This window comes from Apis cerana, linkage group LG12 (assembly GCF_029169275.1).
Source record: "Apis cerana isolate GH-2021 linkage group LG12, AcerK_1.0, whole genome shotgun sequence".
NCBI lineage: Eukaryota > Metazoa > Arthropoda > Insecta > Hymenoptera > Apidae > Apis > Apis cerana.
Genome location: NC_083863.1, coordinates 3,514,801 through 3,527,993, shown reverse-complemented (window position 1 = coordinate 3,527,993; position 13,193 = coordinate 3,514,801). Strand labels below are relative to the sequence as shown.

At 23.7% G+C, this 13,193-nt stretch overlaps 1 protein-coding gene across 15 annotated transcripts in view; it reads right to left on the bottom strand.

The window, feature by feature from the left end:
* The window catches only part of LOC108004198 (ankyrin repeat domain-containing protein 50), a 307,200-nt gene that overhangs the window by 179,385 nt on the left and 114,622 nt on the right, over positions 1-13,193 (bottom strand). For all 15 annotated transcript variants that reach the window (XM_017066936.3, XM_017066937.3, XM_062083374.1 and 12 more), the window contains exon 2: positions 8,071-8,117. The gene's annotated coding sequence lies outside the window, so the exon portion shown is untranslated. The remainder of the gene's footprint in view (positions 1-8,070; positions 8,118-13,193) is intronic.

Genomic DNA, 13,193 nt, shown 5'->3' with positions numbered 1-13,193 from the left:
AGACAAAAATATATAGATATTCTTTTTATTGGATAAATAAAAAAAATATAATATATTTTTTAGCATATCATAAAGTTTTAATTAATTAATCTGCGTACAATTATAGATATTAAAAATAGATTGAAAATCATTTAAAATTCTAATTGATTGAGATAATGAATTTTTTTTCAAAACAATCCTTTAAACTGGAAATATCTTATTTATTTTATAGAAAAAAATTTAGCAATTATTTAAAAAATCCTTAAATTTTTATAATTTTTTAATATATTATTAAAATTTTGACATTCTGACAATGCCAGTTGTTTATTAAAAAGTTATTAATAGAAATTATTCGATGTTATGGCAATTAAAAAATCATTTGAGATCTGAGATGTTTTTTAATAAATGTTTGCTAAAAATTTTATTCCAATGTTTTTTTTCTTCATTACAGTTTTCTTCTTTACAGTTCAAAATAAATATTTCAATGAATATTTGACCAATCATATATTGGATCACTCTTTAGTTTTCCAACTTCTTAATAAATTTTCGAAGACTAAAGACACACTATACATTGTATTTGCATAATATTTTAACAAGAAAAGAATAACATATCTAATGAACCTTATATTTTGACATTACATCTCATACTATACTAAAATTGATCATGATATTCTTACTACTATTGCAAGACAAAAAAAAAAAACAAATTCTTTCGTAAATAAATTTCACAGCATCCCTCGAAATTCATTTTATAAAACTTAAGAAGACGGACAGAAGCAACATGAAAACTCGTGAACTCATCGTCCACGAAAGGTCGAACGTGAGGAAACAACGGCCTCTAACACACGACTTATTCTCGCAGTAGATTCACGTACGGTACCGAAGACGCACACTTGACACGGTCGACGAATTCACACGTGATAACGTTTACGGAATACCAAACTGGTGGAATGAGAGGTTCGACGAGGCACTTCGTTCGAGCAGACCGAACGAATCACTTGAGAGAGATTATGGGCTCGAGAGGTTGAGGTTTCTTCGAGTGGAAAAGAGTACCCGTGGATTGGATCTTCGTCTTTCTATAGTTGGCTCAAGATTTTCGGAGAGACAGGTGGGTTTTCAGAGGAGTTGGTTCGATTTTATTAGATTGGCACGTGTGAACTGTTATAAAATGAAAACTGCATGTGTAAGTACATTGGGATGGAATGAAATAATTATTTTCGTTTTATAAACTTTTATTCGGTGATTTATAATAATTTAGTTTTTCTTTATAGCAAATAATATATTTTCTATGTTTGTACCAATAATTGGATGAAGAAATTTGAATTAGATTTGAAATAAAGTAAAGATTCTTATTTTCTTAATTTAAATAAATTATTAATTTACTCATTTATATAAATATTGTTAATGTAATATTTTGAAATATTATAGTAATAAATATATAATATAAAATTAAAAAAAATATATTATTCGATAATATAATCAAAAGAATTAAAAATTAAAAATTATCTTTTCTGCACGAAATATTCAAAATATTTATACATTTTCGATTCTTTCATTCAATTCTATAATAATGAATATTTTGTTTTTTCGAAAGCAATTTTTTAACCAATTACCGGTTTTTTTATCAATTTATCAATTTGCCAATCACTACTCACTACATTCAATCAAAATATTTTTTATACAATTTTATATTTCCATAACAAAATAATAAATATCATTGTTGGAGATGCAATTTAAATTTTGAAAATTGAATGTTGCTTTTGTAATTTCAGAATTCAAAACAGTTTTTTAAAAATTACACGATTAATTTCAACTGTAATTTCTTTTTTACAAATAAGAAATATGTTGTATATATATTTTTTATTACTAGAGTTCTAATAATATTTCTGCTTTTTATTAGATTATTCCGTTATTAGAATTCTTCTGGAATATCTTTACTATGATTCCTTGTGAAACGTGGAAATATTTCCAACTTCCAATTTCATTATGATAGAATATACTTGAGGAAACTATAATCAGAAGTTCAGAAGAAAGTTCACGAGCCAATACATTATTTTCTCAGATAAATAAAAATGTTGCATGCACTCCTGTATATTGATTGATTCTCTCATTCGATGTTTTAACTTTTTTAGCTTTGAATGAAATATTTTATCATTGTTATAGAGAGATGTTTTACTTTATCATGAGACCATGATAATATATTTTTTTCTATTTTTTAGTGTTCATAGTTAAATATCACTTATGCATGTTTTACTTCTGTATCTTTTGCATACAATTTTTTAAATGATGTATTAGATTTGTTTTAATTTAAATTTTATTTTTTATCTTAAAAGCGATTAAAACCAAGAAAAGTTGAATATTGTTCAAATTATTGTAAAGTTTGAATTTTTTTTAAGATTTTTTTTTACTGCGTTCAAAATTTTCTTTTAATTTGAATTAAAAATTATGGAATATTTGACAGTAAAAAGAATTCTTGTTGTTGAAATCTAATATTAATAAACTAATAGATTGAATTGTTTTCCATAAATTACTTTAGATTGCTTGAAATAAATGAGAAAGATTTAGAACTGAAGTTAATATATTTTTATCTAGTTTAATTTAACTTACATTATTTATATTTAAAACAAAATTTCTGAATTAAAAAAATTTCATTTCAAAGAAATTTTTATTTTTATGAATAATTTTTTAAATAATTGATTCAACGATTGTATGATGAAATGAAATATTCAATAAATATCCATCTCATTATTTTTTCAGATTTTTGAAAAGATATAACAGTAAAGAAAATAGTTATTGACATAAATATCTTGAAGTTACTTTCAAAATTGCAAAAAATGTCCGCTGAAAATTCACTGTTTCCTTACAATTATTATCAATCATTATGATCATTGTCTACTTTTTAATTTTATTATTATAGAAAACGAAAAGTAATCTTTTTATATAAATATACGAAAAGTAATCTTTTTATATAAATATAATCAAATAACTCGTAATTTATTAAAAAAAAATTAAAAAAATATTTTTCTAAAAATATTTGGATAAACTTATTGGATAATCTAATATTTTGCATTCTAATAAATGATACGAGAGCATTATCTTGCTTAATAGCATTAATGATTTTTTGATCTCAAATTAACTGATGATGGCGAGATAAACTCGCAAAATTTGGAAGCAATTTAATTCTATCAATTCTATAATACAAAGTCAATTTTAAAATAAAATTTTTAATTTTATTTTTTATTTCTTTTTTTAATTTCATCAATTTATCAATTTATAATATATTTCATAATGTTTTTCGTTTTTAATATTTAAATAATACTATCTATTATCTATCTATTATTTATTATTATTAATAAATTTAATTCATAAAAATTTTAAAAACTATTATGTAAATTATAACTTAATTTTTTTAACTTAATTTTGTTGATAAATTAATCTTTTTAAAAACGTTCTCGGAAACTTTAGATTAAAATCATATGTTTCATGAAACAAGACAAAATTTAAAAATTTGTATATAAATTTACATGGATTTCTATTCAAATAACACGTCAACATTACAACAATAAAAATTGAATACCGATTGTAATACCTATAGTAAAACTCAAATAACATCTTTGCGATAATTGAAATGTATTATCTTATGTTGTGGAATACCAAGAAGAAAACAGTGACTCTTTGTGAAACATTATGATTCAACACGTATAACCAGAACTGCTGCAATCATTTTGTCCCTGGAGCACTTAAAACAACTACAACCATCTTGTCCCCGAACGACGCTTGGTTATCAACGATTACAGTTATCTTGTTCGCAAATGTGTTAAAAAAAAAATATGAAATACTTTTTATCGCTAACATAAATCTAAATTCAAGTCTTACTGTCCGATATAATTTGTCAAAGTTGTAAGCATTTATCATAAATAACCGAGGAATTTACTTTATATTTCTTCGAAAAATTTATATCCAATTTACAGAGTGATTTAGCAGATATTACCATTTTTACATCGTTGTTTTACATCGTTGTTATTATAGCGAAAAATGTTTGAATGAAAAGATGAAATGAAAAAATAAAAGTGATTGATGGAAGAATATATATTTTGATTATTAGATTTTTTATAGGTAAAGCATATGTAAATGTTATTAATGTTTTTTAAATTATTTTATCATATTTAAAAAAAAATATTAAGTTGCTTATATCCAAAAACCATTAAAAGATATTTTACATATTTGGAGTTTGTAAAATTTATCATAAAAGAGAAAAAAATTCTATTGTTTATATATTGTTTATTTTTTATGTGATAAGTTTTCTTTAAAATATTTTCTAAACTAATAATTTTTATATAAATAGTATATAAATAGTTTTTAATATTTTTTTGTATAGAATATTAAGTTGTATTAATTGTAAAAATATTTCCATTTAAGAGAAATGTTAGTGAATTTGATATATTCTCTATCTATAAAAAATAACATCAGAATATGCTTCTCTTGAAATTCAACAACATATTTATTATATGGATAATAATAATAATGAAAATCGAAATAATAATGTTTGATGAACCACTTTATATAAACAATCATTTTATATTCTTTAGTTATTATTATTATTATTATTCTTGTTATTTATTCATGATTATTCATTATTTATTAAATAATAATAACATAATTTTATACATTAATTTATTTAACAGATTCATTTTAAATAAAGATTGTTTTAATTAATTCGATGGAATAATTAATATAATGCTAAAAATAATTTGTTGCTCTCAAAAATCTTATTTACAATTAGTATTAATATATTTTAAATATACGATGCATTATTATATGACTTATTTTAGATCTACTTTAATTATAATGTATGATTAATAAATGCAATTTAAGTTGATGTTTATTACACATTAATAACAATATTGCATCTATATAGCTATTCAAGTACATATCTTTTTCAGAATAGAAATTGGAACAAAGTAATTTACTTATTAATTGACTTGGATACAACAATGTTAATATAATACAGACTTTTCAAATGCAAAGGCTTAATTCTCTCAGTATAATAAAATAACAAAATATTTAAAACAAAGAAACAAAAAAATAATTATCCCTTCTATAAGATTTTTAAAATTTCTAATATTAGACAAAAAAATGTATATTTTCAATCAATAAAAAATATTAATAATTTTATTATCTATTTAATAATATTGTATATGACTGATAAATACAATTTAGCTGATAATATATTATACTTTTACTTTATTATTACACATTAATAATAATTACTTACTGTATGTAATTACTTAATGGTAACTACATATCTCTTTTAGAAGAGAAGTTGGAACAAGGAAGTAATTAACTTATTAACTGATCCGAGTACAACAATCTTAATATGATACAGGCATTCCAAATATAAAGATTTAAGTCTCTCACAGTATAATAAAATAACAAATTATTTAAAACATACAAAAAAATAATTATCTCTTCTAAATCAAGGTTTTTTTAAATATTAATTAACAAAAAGATACATATATTTCAATCAATCGCAATAAAAAAATATCAATACATTATCATCCATAATAAAATTTAATTTTCTTTCATTCGAAACAACTTTTGTTTAATTCAGTATCTCTCCGTATCCTCAAAGCTACATTACGCGAATTCTCTCGTCACATTTGGTCCCAAGAAACGCTCTTCCAACTTTCCTCTTTTTTCCCCCCTTCCCAAACCACTCGAATATTCGCGAGAAAGCCGAGTTCTCCAAACAAAATAGTGTCTATCCTGTGAGAGCCGAGCAGTTCCAACGAGCGTGCGACGAATTCCGGATACGTTTCCACGCTCCGGCAAAAGAGACGCTCGCGTATACTTCCCGTCTCTGTGAAAACCTATCAGAACAGCCATCTAATATTTGCACGCGATATGCGAACACGCGCGCTCCACATGAAAAAAAGAATCCTATTTGCCGTCCAAAGAAGACTTTTTTTCTCCGCGCTGATTCTCCCAAAGAAAAGGGAAAAACTTGTAAGTGGATTACAGGTGGGGAGGGGGAGGGGGGTAGAAGAAATGGAAGTTCGTACAGTGATTTTTTCCGAACTGGAATTCGTGGAGAGACACAGGAGGGTTCCGTGCTGGTTCGCATAAATTTTATGTCGGGTAGATATTGAAAATTCCCACCCCTGGTACACGAAAACTGTTCAATGTGCTGAGGAATGAAGGTTTTGCGAATAGTGCGAATACGCATGGGGTTTGATTATTTTTGAAGATTTTTTTTTTCTTTATTTCATACTTTTTTTTTTTCCGTATCTATAAAACACGGAGACAATTTTGTTTTTCTATTAGAAGCGAACATGTTTTCTTTTTTTAAAAATATATATTAAATATACATATATACATGAAATTTTATTTTGTTGAATTTTCTATGTTTTTTTTATGTACCTATGAATACTGTCATGTATAACTCTGCGTCTATTTATTATAAAAATAAAGGAGAATAAGAAAGTTTTTATTGGTTTGATTATGTAAGATGGAAAGATGTCGACATTATAAGGAGTTCACTAGAAACGTAGAAACCTTGAAACCTTTGAAGTTCAACAAGTTTTAAATTCTTTTAAAACTTTTTGTAATTCGAAACTCTCGAAAGAGTAAAGAATAAAATTTGTTTACGAACCAAAAGAATTGCGAGTAGTTTCTTTTTTTTGATTACGATCTTAAATTTGAAGAATTTAAAAATTAATATTTTAAAATTATAAAAAGAAAAAAAGTAAGCATTCTGGATTTCAAGAGTTTCGATTTTCGAGAGTTTTGAGAGGTTCGAGTGCTTCAAGAGTTTTGAGGATTCATAAAGATACGAATTCGAATTTCATAAATTTAAATATAAGATTCTATGCATTTTTAAGAATATATTTTTAACGTATTCATATGAAATTTTTTGAAATTATTCGTTTTATTTTTTTTATTTATATTCTATTCTAAGATTCATAAAGTCAAAAAATAAAAAGATATCTCATATTTTTACTCTTTTCTCTAGTGTTAAAATTGAATTGTATTCAATTACAATTTCAACTACATGTTATCTCATAAATAATATCGTTTAAGAAGCTTAATTTCAATAGAAAAATGTATAATTTTCTTTTTAACATATTTCTTATCTTTTTAATTACAAAGTTTCTAATATGTATACAAAGTTTCTAATATGTATATTTATGATCTGTATTTTCAAAAATTTTATTATTTAAAAAATATTAAATATAAATATATTGATAAATTATTAATTAAAATATTTTTATTTTTTCTATTATTGTTTTTGATATATATACAGACAATGTTATAAAAAATTTAAATCTTAAAAAATTTTGTTGCTATTTCCAACATCCAACAACAATTTTTTTATTTATTAATATATCGGTTATCGTGATAATCATATATGGAATATTTGGATCAATGGAGATTAATAATAATTAATAAAATTATAAAAAATGCAAACAGAAATTTATTATTAAAAGTTTATATTATTATTAATTTTGTAGATTAATTATTAGAATAATTATTATTCTACAATTATTATGTACAATATTTTATTATATGATTCTAATAAGGACAATCTCCCTTCGATGCTGAAGACCAGAAAGACAATATTCTCGACAATATTAAATAAAAAAATTAAATATTAATATATAAAATATATTACAGGATATTATTTATTTTATAAACTATAGTTGTAATAATTCAATTTTGTTTTAAAAATTACTAATAAATTCTTTGATATTTACTTGAATTTTGATATTATTTCTGTAATGACTTAATATAAACGTTTATGTCTAACATCTAATATTCTTTACAATAATATTCGAAGTAAAGAAAAATTGCACAGATATTTAACTTCATTCCATTCTCCAAGAAGCAACGATTTCGTGCGAACGGTTTAATTTTTTTCACCAGTACAAAGTTAATTATTTTGCACAGCATCAAGAGACCACAGTTACGTGTCCTCGAGGCTGGCACGCGAATCGTGACAAAAGAAAAAGAACTAACGCTTGTCATTGGCCGGAGTTTCACGCGAGTTTCACCTACGAGTGTTACTCTAATAGGATTCAGCAAATTACTTACCAACTGGCCCCGCGGTGCACGCTCTAATTCCCTCTGGATTTTGTGACCTGACGGAAAAAGAATGGCGAATTAGTATGTTTCCAACCGAGAGTGGTCAGAGGTTTACCAAAATTGTCCAGTAAAGTGGTTACGATTAAGTAATCGCGTGCTTGATTCTCTATTAATAGTAACATTTTTCATTGCTTAAGAATGATCCAATTATAAAATTGATTTTTTTTTGTCAAATTAATTACGATTAAATTGTAATTTATTTTCTTTGTTATTTTCTTTGTATAGATAATTTATGGAAAATAAGTTTTAAAATTTTGTTTAGCAATCAAATATTTTTTTTATAAAGGAAGTAACGAATTAAAAAATTTAAAGTTTTTTTAATTACTGCATAAATAATTTTCTATTTTTTATTAAATATGATATATAAACAATGTTGAGTGAGTGAATATTCAACTCGAGTAAAAATATATAGTAGAACTAATAAATATTATATATTAAGAAGAACTAATAAGAATTAATAAATATATATAAAAAGATATATGTGAAAAAATAATTTAAGAGAATGATAATAATTAAAATAAAAAAAATTATTAGAAAATTATTATTTCGATTTAACAATCTTAACTTAATAGATATATTATTCATAAATAAATATGTTATTAATAAATTTTTATTTATTATTATTCTTATTAATTTTTTCCAAATTCTTTTAAATTTGCAAATGTAAAGAATATATTTACTTTTTATTAACTTTTTATAAACAATAAATACAAATTATTAATTTATTTTTTTATTAATAAAAAATATGGTTGGATATAAGGTTGAATAGATTTAAATCTATATTTTTTTTTATATAGAATGATAGTCATTCGCATAATATAAAATTTACATGTAATAATTATCGAACACAAAACTATATACTTTTTATTATAAGCATTTTTTAATAATAAACATTCCAATTAGATATATACACTTCTATATATATTCTATATTTTATTTATAAAACAAAATATCGCTTTAAAAAAAAAATTACAAAATCTTTAATCTCTGATAATTGAATTATCGATTTATTCAATCTTGTTTACTTTCCACGAAATAAAATATATATTCTCACGAACTACCCAATCCCCTTAAACTTGAAACAAATCCAAACAATTAGTCCAATCCAGTTAGTCGAGACTTGCTTGAAATTGAGAAGAATCTTCCAAGTTCGATTTCGACTTGATCAAATCTTTGTTGCTACCCGAAGAAAACAAAAGAAAAATCAGTGAAACGGATGAAATAAGAATTAAACGTGGTAAAGCGTGATAATTAGCCTATGCTTCCGGTTTCATCGAGAATAACCATCAATCATCAAGACGATATTAATCAATGGATATATTAATCAATGGATATCAATCCAATCTACTTTTCCTATATAAAATCAATGATCAATTTTAGGCTTTATTTAAATATCGAACGAAACTATTTTTCAATTTTTCGAAAATCGAAACAGCTAATAAGAACAAACTTGTTTATTTGTCCTTTCTTGGAGTTATTTTTTTCTTTAGAATTTCAAATCGCAGGGAGCCCGAATAATTAGAGACTGTTTGTCTATCTTTTTTTAATTCGGATAAGTTCGGTTAGATTCGTTTGAACTCGTCTAAATTCGTGTTCGTACAGTCTAGTAGAGTCGAAGTGTAACGTGCGAAACTTAGTGTATAGTTTCACTAGTTTTATACAAAGTGTTAAGATATTTTAAAAGTTAAAATAAATAAGTTAAAATATAAAATTAAAGGTTAAAATAAAAATTGATATATAAAAATGTTAAAAATTATTTATTAATATATGAATAATTGAAATTTGCATTAGAAGAAATAAAACAAAAATAAAGTGAGATTAACATAATTCTATGAAGTACGCTAAATCAAAATTAAAAATAATCAAAGATACGTAAAGAAAGAAAATGAAGACGAAATTAAACGTACAATTCACAACAAAGATATAGAGAAAATACTCCAATTAAATTCATAAAACAAGAAATTAAAAATTATATCTTTGGAATATATTAAAAAGTATTAAATCCAACTAATTAAGCGTTTTCAAAGAATAAAAAAAAAATATGTACATATCTTATAAAATATTCATCGAATTTCTGATCTGTCACACAATCAATTAGAAGTTTAAACATGCTTCGTTTTATTGATCTTGGATTATTCGTAATAGAATCCATTTAAGTTATATAGTTACATAAAATTGATATATCTTACATAATAAATATACCTTACAAATGTAAAAATATAAAAAGTTGGATAAAATATTTTTAAAATAAAAAAATTTTCTTGTACTATTTTTGTTTCTGTTTCTCTTCATTTAATAAATAATGCTTATAATGCTTATAACTTAATAAATAAATGTTAATCAACATTTTTGTGTATCATTTTTTTGTTTATTTTATCCTCTAAAATCGATCAAAAGTGTTCCATAAATATCCTACAATATATATATAATTTTTTTTTATATTAAATTTGATAAGATTTTTCTTATCAAATTTCTTCTTCTTTGTTTCTTCTAGATAAATAAGCTTAGTGTATCACAAGAGATGTGTTTTTAAACTTTTTCTTTCCATAAAATTGCTTTTTTTTTATATCTATCTCAACATTACATCTTTGATGTAATAAGATTGTAAAACTAAATTATTAAATTAAAAAAATTCTATAAGAATTAATCAAAAATTTAACTAAAATAAGAAATTTTATATTTTTGAAAACCATATAACAATACTATCAATTAGAATTCGATTCTAATACAGATTTTTGTATTTTTCATCGATTAATTATAGAAATCTAATAATTTATGTAATAAATTTTTTTTTAACATTTATATTGCTATTAGTTTATAATTCAATATATGTCTTGAATTAATAATTTCTCACGTTAACTATCTTGTTTTTACAGTAACTATATAGTTGTATATAACTATATAGTTGTATAGTCATATAAATATCAACATCACAATATATTACTAAATAATTTCATTAAAACATTTTTTATATCCAGAACTTTCGAAATATATTTTTACAATATTTTTTCCCCTAAAAAAGAAAACATGTGTATCAAATGCCTGGCGGCGTTTCTGAATCCGTCAAGGGGAGAATTGGCGTTGTTCGGGATCAAAAGGGAGCAACACGAGAGAGACTTTACGCCAACGGTGGTCCAAGCTAAGCCCTGGAGCTTAGAGATCTTTCCCCATTCTGTTCGAGTTGATATAGGAACATCAACCAGATAACCCGAACTCGATGTTATCCGTATGAAATAAGTATTAACGGATATTGCTCTTTCATGAGAATTTGTTCATTTTTTAGAAAGATGTTGCTTAGAGAGAGAGAAAGAGAGAGAGAGAGAGAGAGACAAAACTATGCAAAACCATATTGTATCTCTAAATGCGCATATGATGGATGAATGATGTTATTTGCAACATCATGAAAAACGTGAATTGTGGACGTTATAATTATCCGATTATTTACTATTATAGGATACACAATTTACAATTTCATAACAATTTAATAACCTTGATGGATATGGATTTCATTTATAATAACATATATTTCTGTCTAAAGTTATTAGATTTGGATTAAAAATCATTAGATTTATATTATCCTATGCTTTGTATAATTATATTTATCTATTGTTCATATTTTGATTAAAAATATGCATGTACATAAATTTTGTAGACCGTTAAATATAAAATTTAGATATAATTTCAATAATGTAGATTTGTATTTTATTTGTTAAAATATAATAATATACAAGATTTGAATGTAATATAATCCAATTCAAAAATAATCGTAACATTCTAAAGATTATTTGTAATTCTTTTCCATTAAATTGTATAAAATACATTTTAATAAGAATTGTTCAAGTTGAGATTAGTATGTCGAATGGTCACTTTGTTGAATCTGCATTATATATACATGTATTCTGAGGCCTGATGTCTTAATCCCCTTTTCGCTGAAGGCAAATTTCCAAGAATTCTAGGGCATTTCTCAGAGGAAACAATCTAAACTGTATCCATTAATTTAGCAATTTAAGAAAGAGATTATGGTTTCGATTCATTAAATGAAATTAATAAATTGTAAATACCGTAATTAAATTTACATTTAGATTAAATTAATATCAATTTTATATCGAATAAACAACGAATTATAATATTTAAAAATTAAAAAATATTCACGACGAAAAACTAACAATAGGAAACACTTAAAAATTATTTTTATCAGATTATTGAGTTATGTAAATTTTTTTACAAAATTTACACAAGAGATAAATTAGATCCAAAGAAATGGATAGTATTATAAAATGAAAAAGACAAATGTTATATTCGACAATCATATTTATTTTCGCTATTATCGAATCTTAAATTTTTTTTCAAAATTTATATTTATTTAAAATTTAAATTTATATTAGAAATAAGCTATATATTAGGAATAAGATTTTTAGGAATTTAAATCAAAGCGGATAATGTAAAATGAGAAGACAGTCATTTTCGATAAAATTGTCACAGAGATGATATATTTCATTAAAAATTAATTATTATTTAAAATTTCGTATTAGGAATTATATTATTCCATTTAGAGTTATAGACAACTATTAACTTTTATTTCAACAATGAAATTAAAAATTTTTATAATGAAAAAAATATTTACCACAGAATCAAAATATATCAGTTATCTAGAATGATAGAAAACCTAGGAATTGCTAATTCCTTCTTTTTTCGTTCGCTTTACTATGAGAAACGAGAGAGAAAAAACATTTCTTACAATTATAAAATGTGTTTGCGTTTTCTTTTATACATATCTTAAATTTCTAAAGATTACATGCATGTTTCGAATACTGGAGTCTCTAGAATTCCATTAACAGACAGTTAAACGAACAGAAAGCGCGACAGTTAACCAAGAATTACTCACACTAGCTCCTTCGAACTACCAAAGACGAGATATCTCGCGAAGCAATGTCGTTCATGAGATGCTGTAAATGATTCAACTTTTATGCAAACTAACTCAATTAAACTTTTATCCAAATTAAACGAGATATTCTAGGATTCTAATGATCCTGGGATTCTAGTAAAGAAATAAACAAGATATCTCGTCCATA